Source organism: Dermacentor silvarum, chromosome 5, assembly GCF_013339745.2.
Source record: "Dermacentor silvarum isolate Dsil-2018 chromosome 5, BIME_Dsil_1.4, whole genome shotgun sequence".
Lineage (NCBI taxonomy): Eukaryota > Metazoa > Arthropoda > Arachnida > Ixodida > Ixodidae > Dermacentor > Dermacentor silvarum.
In genome coordinates this window covers 167,403,233-167,421,985 of record NC_051158.1, presented here as the reverse complement: position 1 = coordinate 167,421,985, position 18,753 = coordinate 167,403,233, and the positions used below count along the sequence as shown (strand labels likewise).

The following is an 18,753-nucleotide window of genomic DNA, read 5'->3' as shown; positions in this document are numbered from 1 at the left end:
GGCCACTTATGGAGTATGCTTGTGTGGTATGGAATCCGCATAAGAAATCAGATACCATGAAATTGGAAAGGGTCCAGAAAAAAGCTATCCGGTTTATCTACCGTCGTTATGACAGCAACTTTTCTCCGTCTTCTAAACTTTCAGAGTTAAATCTAACAACTCTCAGCACCCGTCGCAACATGGAATCCCTAAAGCTATTGCATTCACTAATTAACTCATCGAACAATTCTTGCCTTAGCAAATACATAACATTTGTGGAACCTTCCTCATCCAGGAGATATCACCATCTTAATATTGTACCTTATCGGTCACGAACCGATGCGTTTAAATATAGCTTTTTTCCTTTAACCATTGATTATTGGAACTCTCTGCCTGGTGCCATTCGCTCCCTTCCTCTGGACGATTTCTTGCTCAAGCTTGACTGTTATTGATTTATCTTTTGTGTTGTTTGTTCTTGCTTCGTGCTGCTTATATTTGCAACTTGTGTACGCTCTACAACTGTATAATTCCCCACTCCTGCCATAGCCCTAACAGGGCTGCAGTATGTAAAAATAAAAAATAAATAAAAAAATAAATGCCTGATGCCATCACAAAAGACACAGTGGAACAAGAATCCATAAAATTTGTTTCCAGCTGTCCCGAGACAATAAATTATAGAGAAAGAATTGTGTTGCGAACTGCTAGCGACCGTTCTCAGCTGTGAGCCATTTTTTCTATAGGACCACGGTTGTTCATCTTCTTTTGCATGAGGGGCACTATAACTTGCCAATTGTATCCTCAACGTCTGGCTTAGTCATAAGACTGTGTCTGTCTTTACGATGCAATGGCTGCTCCATAAGCAATGCGTGTGAATGGTTTCTGCGAAAGCTTTAGTTTAGGTTAGGCTCGTAGACAGGGAATGTCAGTCGGGAACATCAGAAAGAGCTCTGCAGGTATGCTTAATGTCTCAGTATTTGTCTAAGTTGTGATCGGCACCTGTTGGTATATTTTTGGTATGATGTTATGTTCCTGCAGCTTTGCCACTTGCTCTGGGCTTTATGTGTAGTAGTGTGGTGTACTCTGTATATTTCATTCTGGCATGGACGTGTGGCTGCAGTGGAGATAATTTGAAGTGGATATCTTTTTTGGCTTTCAACCATTTTCGTTGTTAGTTGTAGGTCTGTGATGATGTGTAGGTCTGTGACTTCTTTGGCAGGCAATGTAATGTGTAGGCAAGTAATCGACGGTGTATCGGGGTTACTGAATGGGTACCAATGAAACTGAAGTGCAAACGTGGAGAGCAGACAGTGGGATGAAATAGAAAATTTGCAAGCATAGAATGGTATCAGCTGGCACAAGCCATGGGGCAAGTGGGGATCCTACAGGGGACATTAAATAGGCTGATAGCGATGGCCTTGGGATCTTGCAGTCACTTAGTATTAGTTGGACTTCACCAACAGCTTTAAAATGTATGAGATGAAAAGAAAAGTCTGAAATAAGGTCTTCTGTCAGAAACCTTGTACAGAAAAAGGTTGCCCTGCTTTCTAGTATTCTGTGTGAATTTTCCCTTGTAGCACTGAACCAAAAGAGTTATCTTGTGTTCCATGGCTATGCATTGTAAGGTTCCCCTGCATTTATTATATTGTTGTGCTTACCTCTCATTCTCGATGCTGTAACAGGACTGCAATCACTCCAATTATTTTCTGCAGGCCTCATAAATGCAATGAGCCATGGTGAATGCATCACTGTTGCTAAAGAGGCATGCCCCGTCCCTTCCGAGGTCATCATTCAGGTCGAGGTTGGCCTGCAGTGCACCTTGCCTCTGGCTGACAAGTCTGTCGGGTGCTCCTTCAAAGCAACGAGCGAGTCGAGGATCGTGCAGACTACAGAGACTGTGGATCAGTCAAGCTCCTCTTCAGGTGGGCAGTGACCGGCAGTTCTCTTACTTTTGCTTGCTTGTGTGAGTTTCTGGTAAATGAACAAGTCTGCCTATTTTGGTATGACCTGCTTAAGTGTGTATGACATTCTGCTGCCGAGGACATATTAGCAGGTTTGTGATTCCTGTCCTCATTCTGATCAGGGAGAAATGCAAAAATACTGCTGAACTGATCACGTTGAAGCATCTTAGGTGTTAGAGCTTAATCCAGAGCCCTCTTGTCCTCGTGTTGTTTAGCTCCTAGGTTGCTCTACGATAACGTTAAGCCCAGCGAGTCCCTTGGTTATGCCTTAATCAGTATATTACTGTAAAAACGTGAGTATAGATCAATGTAGAATGTAAGTCGACCCCTGAGCTTGAGGTGAACAAAATCGAAACAAAAAAATCTTTAATGCAGGTAACTGCAAAACATACTTTGTTTTATCAATATGCTCATTCATTGAGAGAGCCGAGAACCACAGGGAATTGTCAGGGTTCGTATTCTGGGACTCTGGGACGGCTGTGAGTCACAAAATCCTACAGCACATCATCAGTGATGACTGAGCAGGACTGGCATGCTTTCACACACTCTCATCGTGCTATGATCAGTACACACTGGGCACCTGAGGGTCACACCAGCGATCACTTCAGCTGACCTGTAAGTGTCTTTAGGTGACTGCTGGCCACACACTGGTTTTGATGGTCTCCCGTCAGTAACAGTTTCATGTCCTTCATGCAGTGTTTGCAGACTGCAGTGGGACAGGACCTCTTCCCAATTGGGGCTAGCAGATTGGGGATAGCAATTGGGGCGCAGCACTGTTGTTACAGTTTGCTAAAATCTCACCCACCTTTTCTAATGTGTGTGATGATCATGTGACGTTACCCCGGTCATATTTTTCATTGGCCCGCTAGGCTCAGTGGCCCACCAAACAAAGCTCGGCCGGCAACATTGGTTCACCGCATCGAATAAATATCGCGAGCACAGCTACTCACGGTCAGTCATCATTCACCACCAGCACGCTGTGTGTCATCTCAGGGACGGGGGTTGCCTCGACCTCCCTTCGGTCGCGGTCCGGGCGGATCATGGAAGCCCACGTGTCGACCCAAGCCACCGAGTGCGGCGAAACGCTGTCCCCCATTCCTGCCGCTGTGCCGCTGTACGGGAGGCTCGAGCTGTTCGAGGGTGATGCGTCCGCCTGGCCAGTCTACGAGGAACAGGTTCAGTTTTTTCCGGGCGAACGACACACCTGAGGCAAAACAGCCGGACATTTTCCTGGCCAGCTGCGAGACCCGTGTCTTCAGTCTCCTGCTCGAACTCCTCAAGCCGGCCACACCGCATGTCAAGATGCTGAGTGAGCTGCTGACCACACTGCGGTCCCATTTCAGCCCAGCACTGTCCACGTTAATGGAGCGTTTTCGCTTCAACAACCGGAGCCGCCACGAAGGAGAGACCCTGGGGCAGTTCGTCACTGCGTTACGAGGGTTAGCGAGTGCCTGCGGCTTTGGGGACCAGCTCGACACACTGCTCCGGGACCGTTTCGTCAGCGGGATAAGGAACCCCGCCATGCAGACACGACTCCTGGAGCTTCCTGACTGACCCCTCGCTGGACGACGTCATGAAAGCAGCACAAGCGATAGACGCTGCGGCCAAGGATGCCGGCGAGATTGCACGCGTGACCGGCTCACCGTCGACGGAAGCAACGGTCAACAAGATGGCGACTAAGGGTGGTACATGCAGTCACTGCAGTGGTGACCACTCCCCCTCACAGTGCCAGTTCTCCCAAGCACAATGCTTCACGTGCGAGAAAACTGGGTACCTTGCACGGGTTTGCCGAGGGGTGAGGACGGACAGCAGCAGTAGCCTGGATCAAGCCCAGGTTCCACACAAGCGCGCGGTCAGGGTAGCTGTCGCAAGGGTTTGCGACGAGGATGTGCGGCAGCAAGCACGGGTCCTTCTGTGGCCAGGCTGCACGTCGTGGCCGAAAACCTGCAAATCTTCGACATGTGGCACACAGGCCTTGTTCTGTCGTCTGTGCCACCGTATATGCTGACCGTCGAAATATCCGGGCACCCAATTTCCATGGAGCTGAACACAGGGGCCAGTGTGTCAGTCATGGCCGGGAAACTGTTTGAGCATGCCTTCCTCGGAGTGTCCGTCAAGGCTTTGGGCGTGATGCTGTGCAGCTACTCCGGACAGCTCTTCCAGGTTCAGGGCAGGTCCAGGTTAGCGTTCGCTTTGGTGACAGGGAGGCAACCCTCCCCCTTTATTTAACCAAGGTGTCATCACCGTTGCGTTTGGTCCGAAACTGGATTCACACACTGGATGTTCGATTGGCGGAGTACCAGGAGGCCGTCCTGCATGTGGGTAAAGACGTCCCAAGTCTCCTGACTGATTTCAAGTCCCTGTTCCAACCGGGGGTGGGCACATTTGCCGGCACGACGGCCGGCATCTACGCTCCTGAGGGAGCTCAGCCACGTTTTTCAAGCCTCGCCCACTGCCGTTCGTCCTAAAGGACTGGGTCACCCAGGAGCTGCAGCGGTTACAGCGAGAGGGCATCCTACTGCCCGTCAAGACGTCTTAGTGGGCTGCTCCTATAGTTCCAGTCCTCAAGCGAGATGGCAGTGTCAGGATCTGCGGGGATTTCAAGGTTACCATCAACCCTGCACGCATCGCCCGGCTGCCCCTGGTGCGAGCACGAACCGGCTGATATGGCCCATATGCTTTGGGAATGTCAACGCCATGAGCAAGAAGCACCAAGAGGAAGGCAGAAGACAACAATAGGACCCTCTGAAGCGGGCGCCTCGCTGAGAGATGGCAAGCCACCCTCCTCAGCGAGGCACCCGAGGACCAAGAGTGGGCCGTCGAGCGGGCCAGGGCTATTGCTCAAGATCTCGGAAGATTTTTCTCCGGCGATGGAACCCTGGCAGCCTAGCCCCGGGCACCAACAGCTATAACCGTTCGACATATAAAGTTTATTCCTATTATATCCTATCCTATCAACCCTGCCGCTACCGTCAAGAACTACCCGCTGCCCCGGATTGAAGATCTTTGGTCAGCGTTGTCCGGGGGACGAAAGTAAGAAAGCTCTACCTCAAAGATGCTTACCAGCAGCTGGTGCTCTAGGATGCCTCCCGGAAGTATGTCATGATATCGACAACCTTGGGGCTCTTCCAGTACACGCGCTTACCGTTTGGCGTAGCCTCAGCCCCTGAGGGAGATGGACAACTTCTTCAGGGGCATGAGGCACGTGGCGGTGTACTTGGACAACATTCTGGTTGCTGGCACCGATGACGGGGCCCACCTGCAGAACCTGCACAATGTCCTGGCACGATTGCAGGACGCCGGTCTCAAGCTCAAGCTGGAAAAGTGCATTTTCCTGGCCCGTCCAGGAATGAACCGTCCGGGAAAGGACCTGGGACCTGCTGATGCCCTTTGCCGTCTTCCCCTACCAGCTACTGCTCCAGAGCCTGCTGAAGTGTTCATGCTGGAGCACGCTTACCTGGAGGTACTCTCTAGATCTGCGGTGTCGCAGGCGGCCAGCCTGGACCCCGTCCTGTCCCAGGTGGTCAAGGCGGTTTCCCAAGGGGAGTTCGTGCAGCAGGCTTACAGCCACAAGGCTGCCGAGTTGAGCCTGCAGCAAGGCTGCCTACTGTGGGGTTCCAGGGTGGTGATCCCACAAAGTCTCAGGTCCAGGGTGCTGCAGTTGTTCCACGCGGGTCATCCTGATGTGAAAAAGATGCAGATGGTGGCCCGGTCCCACGTTTGGTGGCCTGGCCTGGATCAGGACATCACTCACATGGTGCAGAGCTGCCAAGTCTGCCAGGAGCAACAGCGGGCCTCACGTCATGTGGAGGCCTTCACATTTTAATATAAGACGACTTATATTGCCCCTGTAAAAACGTCTTCCCAGCAATCCATTTCTGTTTAAAAGTGAAGCCCACTTTAAGGTGATTGGTGTAAGTTTGGTCTTTTAAGCTGGATGTCCCACATTCTGCGTTGCAGTGAAGCCTAGTCATAAAGAAAAATGCGATGCGAACGGGGCTCGATAACTCTATCGCGTTCCACTCTTAACGGCGAAACTTAAGCGTCCTCCATTTTTTTTTGCTGCCCGAGATTTCAATATAGTTCTTATTTACACAAACATCTCAGGCATTAAAATATATTGTAGCACTTCCTAATGAGGGGTAAATCTATCGGTAACTTCGGGCGAGTTAAATATTAATAGTAATAATAATAACAATAACAATAAAAACCCAACAATAACAATAACAGTGCACACCACGTAAGCGCATACATACATACATTCATACATACATCCTGCATGCCTTCGAAATGTATGAGGTATGGTTCAAGTGCTATGTGTACCAAATAATTTTATGGTGCCTGAATGATATCCTATGTACATCCATAGTACGTTATCTGGTAGTCTAACATTCATGTAGATAGTACATCTTATGGACATCCATGCGTTTCCTTATAAAAAAGGTACGTACTCGAGACGCAATATGTACGTCACCTCAAGACGTTGACGTTTGGATCAATTATAGACGTTGAAGAGAGGTTCGTGGTTCACAGGGCAGCATGCAACCTCGGGCGCCAATTCAGAAGTCCAGCCCACAGGGGGGTCAACGGGAACACCAGTCGCTGCCAGCGAAGCACCAGAGGTGGCAAGCGCCGCCAGTTGTGCGGCACCTGTTGGGCCACTACCAAGTTCGGTGCCATCTTCACGGCCGGTCACTGCTGACCCTCTGGACAAAGCGAGACTGGCTCAGGGAGCACCTGGCGTTGACACACCCGGATTGTCAACACCTGTGCCCAGGCGGAGTACTCGACAACGGAGGCCGCCAGACCGTTACTCGCCTGGTTAACAGGCATTTTTGTTTGTTGTTTGCGTGAACAAACTGGGGGTAAGCGGGTGTGACAATCATGTGACGTCACCCTGGCCATATTGTTCGTTAGCCCGCCAAAGCTCGGTGGGCAATATTGGTTCACCACATCGAATAAACACCGACGAGCACAGGTGCTCGCGGTCATTCATCGTTCACCACCAGCGCGCTGCGTGTCATCTCTAGAACGAGGGTTGCCTCGACCAACCTTCGTTCACGGTCCGGGGTGAATCGTGACAATGTGAGAAGTCACGGTGTTTCACTTCGAGAATTGAAACACTAGTGAGCTAATTCAATTGCCTTTGCATTGAATTTAATCTGCTGTTATCAGTAGAACTTGTGCACGATGCTCACAGAGAAATTCCACCAGAGTGTCTTCAAGTTCACTGTCAACAGGTTAGCCGGTGCGCAACAAAGCTTCCAGTGTAAATTGAGTTGCACCGTTTCACTTTCTGTTGTGGGAGGCCAAACGCACCCTGCCACAATCCTTCTGTATGCTTCCACCTATTTTATCACATTGTTTGCAAATGCAGTAAAAGAGTCAAGCCTCGAGATGTTATTTTTGAACCCTGGCAGCATTAGCATGCGTTAATTTGCACAAAATTTGCAAGGTTAGCGTGTTTGCCACGTAACGACAAAAATTACAACACTTTCTCCATTTTGACAACTACAAACAAGAAAACTTTTTTATTTTGGTTCACAATATATGTAGCAAACGCAGGAAGATTGTGCTAAAGGTGTTTCGCAACACCTGGTAAAGGCCCAGGCTCTCCTTGGTAATTCAGGCACATGTAGTTGCAGCATCAGATTTGCAAAATTGTTTGTATAATGTTTACTGACACTGAGTGGAATTGGAATGTGTTCTTTGTCACAGCGTAATAATAATAATAATAATACAGTCGCCGACCGATTTTATTGCGATAACAATTATATGGGCACTTCAGGCGCATTTCTGCCATTTCCATAAGGTTTCGTATGAAGTCCAGAGGGGATAAAACCTCTTGTTTCTCCAAATTGGCCATGCAGAGCGGCAGCCAGCCCATGCAAGCACGACGACAGTAGGCGAACGAAGATCCCTTTAATCGGGTAGTAGCGGAAATATATGCACAACTAGGAACCACCAGTGGCGCCCTCCAGTACAATGTAACAACGTTATAACATCCTCCAATCTAAAAAAAAGTGAGCCACAATGACTGCTCATTTAACTACCTTTAAAATGACAAATCACATTTCATAGTCTGCGAACCGTGCAGGTTGCCTTCTCTCGTGCTGATCGTCGCAAGGTTGCTGGTGATTCGTTTCTTACTGGTGATGCTTAACCGGCGCTTTCTGCTCTTGACAGTCCTGCTGCGGTCTGAGGTGGCTCAAGGGAGTTGCATGTTTCGTCGAACTCAAAGCTTGCGATGGCAGCTTGAAAAAACTGAATAGCGTGCTCCCCAGGCTACGGCACCGGTTCCATGTGCGGCCATCTACCAGTTTGTAGGCGTCTTGCTACCGTTGCCAAACAACAGTAAAGGGCTGGGAATATTTTACAGCACCTTTAGAAATGTGCCCTGGCCACTTGACCCGTACTCGCTGGCCCGGATGAAGCATCGCATGCTTGGCAACTCGTCGTCTGTCCGTGTACTGCTTGCTCGCCTGCTGATGTTCAGCCACTCTTTGACGCAGTGCTTGCAACTCTATGTCTGGCCTCTGGAAGAACTGAACATCCGGAGCTCTGATGAAATCCAATTTAGTTCTTGGGTGACGACCAAGCAGAAGAAGAACAGGTATCTTGCTGGTCGTCACGTGTGGGGTGCATCGGTATACTCCAAGGTACTCCGTGATGGCATCCTTTAAGGGCCGCCTTTCCTGCGAGCACACCTGGACGTAATCCTTAAGCACACAGTTAAATTGCTCGATCTGTCCACTCGCTTGGGGATGGTAGACATCAGAAAAAGTACGCATTATTCCTCCATCTTGCAGGAATTTAAGCGCTGTTGATGTAAAGTGAGGCCCATGGTAGCTCACAAGTTCTTCGGGGTAGCTTTCTCTGCTGAATACACTGCGCAAAAATGATACAACGTTAGGAGACGTGACGTTAGCTGTGAAACAGACTTCTGGCCATTTATTAAAGTAGTCAATTAGTGTGAAGGCAAGCCGGGTATCTGCGGGTGCATACGCGAATGGGCCAACTATATCGATGCCTATTTTCTTCCAAGGACCTGAAGGGAACTCTACCGGCTGTAAAGGGGGCACTACCTGTTGCGCCGATTTGTCTATGGACTGACAGCACAAGACTGAATCAAGTGCCTGTCTGTCCATTCCTGGCCACTAGTACTTCTCTTGCAACCGTTGTTTAGTGTGTGAAAAACCTGGGTGCGACTCATGAGCTGCTTCCAGGAGGCGTCCAGTTAGCGCTGCGGGAACGACAAACTGCTCGCAACGAAAAAGAAGCCCCCATGCGACAAACAGCTCTTCTCGGATGTGATGAAACGGATGTGCACCAGATTGCGGATCCTTACTTGGAGGCCAAGACGAGGTGGTCCACCGGACGACGTCCTGCAGCAGCCGATCCTGTGAAGTTTCATCAACGAATTCTTTATGGGTTATGAATGACGAAACAACGCACACTATGTCATCAGACTCTTCCGGCTCTACGTGCCCTGTGTGTGCAAATTAGGGCATTCTTGACAGCGCATCCGCCACAACGTTTTAAGTGCCCTTCTGAAATTCTATTGTGTAATTGTAATCAAACAGGCCTAGTATGCCATCTTGCAATTATGAAGGGTCTGCGACCCACGCCCTTAGTGGTCAACAGAGTTACCAGGGCCTGGTGATCTGTGGTGGTAAGCGATTGGCCCCATAACTACACACGCCAATGTTTGCCGGCCCAGACGCATGCCAAAGCTTCATGCTCACCAGTTGAATACTTCTTTTCCGCGTCTGTCAGTCTCCGGGAAGCGAAGGCAACTGAAAACAAGTCTTGACCCCGCCGCTGCTGTAGTACTGTTTCGAGGCCATTTGCGGAAGCGTCAGTCGTAACGATGGTCTGCAGGGCAGGGTCAAACAGATGCATTTGCCTGACAAGAAACGATACACTTTGTCAAAACAATTTTGGCACTTTGAATCCCACTTGAACTCTGAGTCTTTCCGCAGCAACTTGCGGAGAGGCTCGACCTTCTCGGCGTACCGTGGAATGAACTTAGTGTAATAGCCCGTCACTCCAAAAAAGGAGCGTAAGGTTGCCTTGTCCGTCGGCACTGGCCAGTGGCGTAGCCAGGGGGGGGGGGGGGGAGGTTGGGGGGTTCACCCCCCCCCCCCCCCCACTTACCCGCCCTTTGTTTTTGTCGCTTCGCGCTGACATAATTCATGAAACCGGTGCTACTATCACAATTTCATTCCTGGGCGCTTCCGTTTGGTTGGTAATTTACAGCGAATCATGTCTGCATATGGAAAAAACTGTCACGGTGTTTGTCAAGGCTTTGACACACTGTGAAGTTTTGGGCGAGAATGTGGCGGCCGCATTTTGAAGCAACAAATGTGCAACAAATGAAGCAACAAATGCGGCAGCCGCATTTTAGATGATGGCGAAAACGCTCGAGGCCCGTTTACTTAGATTTAGGTGCACGTTAAAGACCCCAGGTGGTCGAAATCTCCGGTATACATTTCCGCCGCTTCCCTTCAGGTGCCGGTTAGGCCGCGCTCGCGCAGGATCTTAGGCTACGTTCACACTTGGTCTCGAAGCTGTAGGAAGCGGCAAAATCTTGCAAAAATCCGCCCGCCTAGGCGGCAAAACAGGCAGAAAAACAGGCTGCAAGCCAAATCAGTCTCGGGGCGATTTTTTCGCCATGGCGAAGCGAAAACGCGGCGGAAAGTCGTTCTGCTTCACTGCAAGCTACACTAGCATGTAAACAACCGGTCGTAAAATTGAACATGGCACCAGAAGTGTAGGCTGTAATGCTGATCGACGTGATCAAGAACCAGCCCTTGCTCTACGATAAGAGTGGCACTAAAACGTACTGTCAGCAATACTCGCGATAGTATTCAACGTCGCGCAACCGGAGGTGCGGCAACGAAGCCTTGGCGTGACCTAACTTCTCGCGCTTTTGCAAAGCCAGGCGAACCCACCACCGCCGTTTCCGAGGTATCCGCGTCTTCTGTTTATTCATTGTCCATTTCTAGAAAACAAGTAGGTAGTAGTATAAAAGCCATTTCTTCTTCCACTTCCACGGCAGACAATAGTTAGGCAGATTCCTCGTTGGCGCTCCATAATTCTCCTCGCACGTGTACGATATGTTGCAGAAGTCGCGGGGTGCTTTTCTCGTCGCGACGATAGATTGGGAGCGTAGGTCTCACGTAGGACGCGCAGGCTTTGGCGAGCCCCAACACAAGGGCCAGCCCGGGTTTTAGCTGTGGTGTTCCCGTTGCCTCTTTGGTGTCCTGGAGGCGCCGACAATACGAAATGATGAAATGTTATTACAACTTGTAAATAAAAGCTATTAAAGAAATATTCTCACGCCTAGGCACTCAGCGCTACCGCGCCCGTGTGCGGAGAATTACGGAACGCCAACGAGGAATTTACCGAAGGTCGCAGACGACACGCGAAGTTGCGTAAAATGATCACTTTTGATGACGGTACGTGGGTCAAAGAATGAACATACCGCTCGACATAATGTAATGCCCTATGTCTTTGATATACATGTATAGAGTGTGCTTAAACTACCGACATTTATTATCGATCACGTGACCTAGACGAAAGCAGAAGCTTGCCCCCCCCCGATAAAAATTTCTGGCTACGCCCCTGGCACTGGCGCATTCTGGATGGCATCAACATTGCTCTGCAGTGGCCGCACGCCCTTATCACTCACGATATGTCCAAGAAATATAAGTTCGCTCACACCGAAAATACACTTGTGATTTAGCTTCAGCCCGTTATCGCTGATGCACTGCAAAAAATGCTTGAGGTTTGCGTTACGTTCGTCAAGCGAACTGCCAAAAACGATGTCATCAATGTAGCAGAATGTGTTTCTGCAAGATTGCAAAATCATAGTCATCATTTCTTGGAAAGCTGACGATGCTGAAGCAAGTCCAAAACATACACGCTGGAATTGGTACAGTCCTTGGTCCGTAATAAACACTGTTAAATCACTGCTTTCTGCGCTCAATGGAACTTGGTGGTACGCTGCAGCTAAATCCAATCTCGAAAAGTACTTTCCGCCATGCAGCTTATTGAGGAGCTCTTCTGTGTGCGGCAGTGGGAATTCGTCGACAACAATTGCTTTGTTAGGCTTGCGTAGGTCAATGCATAACCGTATTAGCCCGTCCTTTTTCCGCACAACGACAAGCGTTATCAATTTTTCTATGATACCCTCGCATTCAAGACGCTTCAGTTCATCGGACACTTGGTCCCTTACAGCCAATGGTAATCGTCGCAATTTTGCAACAACCGGGGTTACACCTTCACAAACTCGCACATTGTGAACAAAGACCTAACTTCCCGTCGAGCAAGTGTGCAAATTCGACGCATAAATCATTTGGAATGTCCTGCGGCACATGCGAAGATTTTATACAGCTAACAAACTTGCCATCGATTTGCATACACAGGGCGACGATGGCGTCCAACCTTAGGATGTCCGTCCCTTCAGGTACGATGTGGAAGAGCACCTCTGCATGGTGGTTGCGAAACACAACGGGAGCGTTGAAACATTTCTGCATCAAAAACTAAAGAGGGTGGCTGAAGACCACTGCAACGAAGCCGAAGGCTTCAGCTTCTCTTATGCAGTTGCAGACAAAATTGAGACCGCAGAGCCAGTGTCCACTAGAAGTGAAATAGTGACAGCATGTACTTGCACGTCTACGTGTATTCCTATTGTATGCTGTCGGCCAAGGTGAAGAACTGTCATAACTTGAACACCCTCTTCATCAGTGACCTCTCGAATGGCTAGTGATTGCCTGGGCTCTTCTAGCCTTCTGCACATACATTCGAAATGACCCAACTTACCACACTTGTTGCACGTCCTTGTTCTGGCTCTGCACGTTGAAGAACTTGCTATATGCCTTGGGGAGCTGCAGCAGAAACAAATTCTTGAGGTGGTTGGCGGCTGGTCTAGCACCGCTCTAGAGACCGCAGAGCGCTCTGGTCACATGGGTGATGATGCATGGTAAGTTGCAGGGAACATTGTTCCGTTGCTTCCATGGTTCTGGCAATGTCGAGCGCATGTTGCATGGTCATAGCGGAACCTTCTAGCAGTAGTCGCTCCCGTAGCTGGCAGTGGCCAGTCTTTTCCACAAGCTGGTCCCGAATTAATTCTTCCAACTGCATACTGAAGTCACATGTAACTGAAAGCTCACGAAGACCTATGAAGAATGAATCCACCGATTCCCCCGGCAGCTGAGCACGCTGTTGGAACGGCTGCCGCTCAACGACGACATTAGTTGTTGCGATGAAGTAATCTTCTAGCTTTGCCAATGCGATGTTAAATTCATCCTGTTCACCTGTCGTCTTCTGGGCCGTGCCCATGTCTTGCTCTTTTCCTGTCGAAGCCAATGACTGTTATTCCGGTAATGCGTGGAAAATGCGCTGACTTTCCACGCCCAAACAGTGCAGCAAAAGCGCTTTGCAGTGAGCAGCAGGGCGGGCGTTGTTCCCCGAGGCAAGCAGATAATTTTCGAACAGCTTGCGCCCCTGCCTCCACAGAATGGCTGGCTTTCCCGGTGCTGGCAGGAATTCCGGTGGCTGAAGGAGGCTCATCTTGCAGCTTATTCGAGTCCACTCCTATTTACCCTCGTCGCCATCTGTTGTATCTTCAACTGGCCATGCGGAGCGGCAGCCAGCCCACGCAAGCACAACCACAGTAGCTGAACGAAGATCCCTTTATTCGATTAGTAGCAGAAATATATACACAACTAGGGGCCACCGGTGGCGCCCTCCAGTACAATGTAACAACACTATAACAAAACCATCACTGCGCACTGTATGCTCTATGTGCGAGGGTGAGCCAGGGCTCGTGGCTCAATCTTGTACACACATCTGCATGGGGTGCACGGTCTGCCGTGCACTGTGTTTTCGCAACTTAATTTGTGTTGATGCGAGATGCAGCACAAAGGTTGATTCGCTCGCTGCTGCTGTCGTGCTTCCTCACCCCAGCGTTTTGACAGCAAGTTTCCTCATTCATAGCGTGAGACGTGTTCATGTTTGCTTCTGTGGGCGTGGCAGCACGCTTGTTAAGTTAGTCAATATGCTTATGTTTACAAGTTTATACGGCTGAGAAAACTAATATCCGTACTTCGTATAGGTGTCCAATAATTTGCTATCGCAATGGATGCTTTGTGACTTTTTTCGGACACCCGATTTTCTGGACCTGCCCGAATATTCGGACTCTGGAATGGTACTGCTACGCACTTCCATAGTCACTGTTTAATTACCAAAATTTTAGATGTTTCAAACTATTCTCAATCGATTTTTTGTCCTTTATCTCAAGATCGCAAGTCAAAATCTACCGAAAAGGCAAGAAACATCACCGTCATTTTGTTTTTCTGCAGCCTCAAACCTGCATTGCACACATATCGCATGCCAATTCAGAGCTTTCGTTTCCGGTAGAGCCTCGATAGCAGGCACCGCTTGCTGCACCCTCCCACGAGCTTCGCGCTGTCGTTGTTCTTGGCACTTGTCAGTTGCATATGGTCAATTGTACTGTTCGTATCGCCTTTTGTGCGCATTGTGGTTCGCTTCACCTGCTTACTGCGACGCTAGGCTTAGCCACTTCAACAACCGACCGTCTTCAGTGGTTTCATCACCAGCTGGAACTGATGATTCTAACACCACCTTCGTCGTCTGCCTCCAACTCAACAAAGGCTTCGAAGCGAGGAAATTATAGCAAATTGACAATGGAAAAGAAGGCCACCATAACCAGGCAAGTGCAAAGTGACCAGTCGCAAGTGGACATTGCAGAGGAATTTGAAATCTCGAAGCAGGCAACATCAGACTAATAGTTCAGTAAACAGCGCAAAAATGCAACGCATAAAAGTAGCACACAACACAGGCGCTGACTTCCAACGGATATGTTTATTGCGCAAGTGCAAAATATATAGGCAGAGAAGCAGAAGTGCAATAAACGGCGTGATAAACATGAGAACAATGACTGGAGGTTGCAGGTGGGCGTATGTGTGTTAAATTGCAGATACGAGATTTCCTTGTCTGATAACTGGATGGATGGTGAATTTATGCATGAAGGACTACGTCGGATACTGGCAGATGCCTCAATAAGCTCACGTGTGCACTGGGCAGCATGCTTCTGGATGACGGTCACTTGACTGAAATGGGGGTAGCATTCACACGACCTGCAATGCAGAGCAAGAATGCTGCTATATTTTTGTTTGATGTTGGCGTGCTTTCGTAGGCGATTCGTCATTATCGGTAAGGCCAGCGTCGCAGGAGGCGCATGGAAGACGAAAGGAGCAGATTGTGGCAAGGCGCTCGCATGTCACGGTGATATCACAAACTGTAGTAGTGCTCTGAATTACAAGAGCGTCAAAAGAGACGGAGTTGATGCCCTTCTGGATACGGCGGATATGGACTTGGCACTCTGAGCACGACGGCAGAGAGCCAGGACGTCTTCAGTGTAGAAGAAACAAGATTTGTTGGCTCCCTGGATGCGGGTAACAAGCTTCTGTTTTGCTACTTTGGTGCGCCCAGTAGATATGCTGAATATCTGGTGCTGCTGTGCAGTAAATTTTGACCAATCAGGGAAGTTGCGTTCATGGTTGAAAAACCACGTTCGAGCGACCTCCCTCAGGTAGAAAGCCGCATTGCAGAGCTTGTGTGCCTTGTCCCAACAGTTGTAAGCGCTTACCCTGTCAAAATGGTTAAGCCAGTCCTCCACGTCATCGCCGCGAAGGCCAGAAAATACCTGAGAGTCGCGTTGCGGTGACAGACCAAGTAGGCCCAGCTGGCTGAGCCAGGGTGATTGCAGCAGTGGATGCGTTGGTTTTTGCCACAACTGGTATTGGTGAGCACAACCGTCGACCAGAGCAAAGCTCCAGGGGTGACTGGTAGAGCAAGACGACGTGGGAATTAACGCATGCTTCACCACTTGTAAGACGATGCCCGGTATGAAGGGAAAGCCCTTGTATTTCAACGCAGCTGTGCAAGCCAGCCAGCGAACACCAACGCGATAAACGATGATGATTATGAGGGTGGGTATATGCAGGTGAAGGCAATGATGAACTACACAGTTTCGCACTCACAGCATGTTATAAACGACTGCGATGATGCAGCCGGTAAAGGGTGCCTGACGCTTATTGTCGCAACCTTTTATGGGGGGGGGGGGGGGGGGGGGGGTCGTCTTGGTTGACCCTTCTGCATAAGGTGTTTTGCTTCCCCGGGGGTGAAAAAATCGAAACTCCCATCCTACCGGCACCCTTCTTCAATCTTTGGGACACCTCGTGCACGTAGGGAATGACAGCCATTTTCAAAGTATTGTTCTTGGTGTTGCAGGGCTTCTTTCTTTGGTGCATTTCTGCTAACATGTGCTCCGCTAGCTGTACCAGGAGGACGCCCTAAAAACCAGCCCACAGAAGCCGCTGTACCTGATCTTCAAAGGCCATTTCAGTCTCGTGTATGTACAATCTTTGCGGTGCATTACGGAAGGTGACTTTTGCGATTCCCCTCTTCGCTAACCTTGTGTGTGCTGACGAAAAAGACACGAGGCTTTTGTCTGAGTGGGGTGCGTCCCTCCAGCGCACATGGTCTTTCTTGAACATAAGGAAGAAAGTCAAGAAAACACCAGGTGGTATCCTCCAGTAGCTCCTTTGTGAGCAAGAGGCCTTTCATAGTATCTCCAAAGCTCTTGTAGACAACTTGTACCACTGAAGCAAGATCCTCTTTGGTTGCCTCAATGAAGACGAGGTAGTCGTTGACGCACTTGAACACCTTCTTGGCGTGGATGGTTGGGAGGTTCCTTTCGATGTCACGGCCGTAGCAGACTAGCAACACATCATTCAATACAGGTGCAAGGCATGAGCCAATGCCCACTCCTTCACATTGTAGGAAAATTTTCCCTGCAAGCTGGACCTCCGTGGGGCGCAGGTACAGCACTAGCAAGTCAAGGAACTTGTCTACACTTTTTCCGCACTTGTATGCCTCAATGCCTTCGTTTACAACTTCAAGGAGATGTGAGTGGGCAACGAGTAATAAAGATCCTTTACATCGATGGAGAAGGCTAACATCCCACCTGTGCTGGTGGAGCTCAAGTACTCAGATACAGCTGCTGAGCTGCGAACTAAGTAAGGGTCATTCACCTTGAGTAGCCCAATACAGTTCTGCAGGAAACTAGCCTGTCAGTTTTGCATGTTTTAAACTTTTCTCATTCGATTTCCCAGACTTTCTCTCTCAATCGCATATGAAAAGGCACAAAATGCAAACAACATCACTGTCATGTTGCTTTTATGTAGCCTCAAAACTGCGTCGCACAGTTCTCACAACCCAATTCAGAGCTTCTGTTTCCGGTAGAGCCTCGATAGCAAGCACCGCTTGCTGCACCCTCCTGCGATGCTTCGTGCTGTCATTGCTGTTGGCACTCGTCTGTCGCGTATGGTCCGTTGTACTCTTCGTATCGTTTCTCGTGCGCATTGTGGTTTGCTTCAGCGGCACACCGCGATGCTAGGCCTAAGCCGCTTCAACAACTGATCGTCTGCAGTGGTGTTATCGCCAGCTGCTACCATTGTGACCGACACCACCTTTGTTCTTCACCTCGAACTTGACAAAGGTTTTTTAGCGAGGAAGTTATAGCAGGTCGACGATGAAAAGGAAGGCCACCTAATATTATCATGCAAGTGCAAAGTAGCCGGTCGCAAGCGGACGTCACAAAGGAATTCGAAATCTCGAAGCATACAATATCAGACTACCTAAAAAATAAGGTTAAGATTTTAGATTTTAGAAGCCGCCGAGAAATCTGCTGGATCCCGACAGAAGAATGTCATCCAAGGTGCCCACCTAAAACTTGAGGAAGCGATTCTGATGTCGCTGAAATCAAGTGCCGGTTCTCGGTGATGTTTTCAATCAAAAGGCAGAAACACTGGTGCTACAGATGAACATTAAGAGTTTTAAATTTAGTAGTGATGTGTGGGTCCAGATTGGTAAGAAGAGAAAAAAATGTTAGCTTTAACAGAATGTGCGGTGAAGGTGCTACTGTCGACAAGTCGGCTGTTGAAAGTTATTGCTGTGGTAAGCTACAGTCATTGCTCCAGCACTTTGCCCCAGACTACACATTTAACTGCGATGAAACCAGGTTTTTGTCTAAGTTGAGACCCGAAGAAACCCTTGCTTTCACTGGGGACCCCTGCCACTGTGGTGAGCACAGCAAAGACTGTCCTCATCAACAGCAACATGGTGGGAACCTAAATGCTTGTTATCGGTAAATCAAATAAATCGAGATGCTTTAAGGGAAAGCGTGTTCCAGTGCTGTACGAAGCTCAAAATTTCTTATTTTCGAAATATATATACATTTTTTTAATGTTCAAGAAGTAAAGGTCCTCGACTTTATAGGCTGGGTGCTTGGTCGGGAGATGGCGGATTAGCTTGGTTCAAAGGGAGCTTCGTGCAAGCACTTTGCCACAAGAAACGCATTGTGGCTTGCCACAGATTTTCACAGACCCGAACTCAGATTTTCACAGAACCTCGTAACTAGCCTGCGTCACGCCAGATGCTAGTGTAACAAGATTGTCGACACAGATTTGTCAACACTACTAAGAGAAAGGTTTCCTGGTATGTGCCAAGCACCATATGATAGCAATGATTATTGTGGCTTCCTGTGATTAACATGGTGGCAAACAGTGCAGTCTAGCCACCATTTTCATGTGGTATTCCTTCATGTGAAGGTGCAAGAAAATTGCAAGTGCTCATCGCTGAAGTATGCTTTGCAAAAACGAGAATATGCTTTGCAATGTAACCAGAAACTAACATTGTGTCTCTAGCTGTGTAGGTTATGTTA

At 49.0% G+C, this 18,753-nt stretch overlaps 2 protein-coding genes and 1 pseudogene across 3 annotated transcripts in view; 1 reads left to right on the top strand and 2 right to left on the bottom strand.

Moving 5' to 3' along the window:
* LOC119453871 (zinc finger protein 675-like) overlaps positions 1-18,753 on the bottom strand; it is a 2,199,134-nt gene that overhangs the window by 1,917,197 nt on the left and 263,184 nt on the right. The window lies entirely within an intron of this gene.
* LOC119453874 (gastrula zinc finger protein XlCGF52.1-like) overlaps positions 1-18,753 on the top strand; it is a 231,498-nt gene that overhangs the window by 209,847 nt on the left and 2,898 nt on the right. The window lies entirely within an intron of this gene.
* Positions 12,133-13,669, bottom strand: LOC125945272 (uncharacterized; annotated as a pseudogene).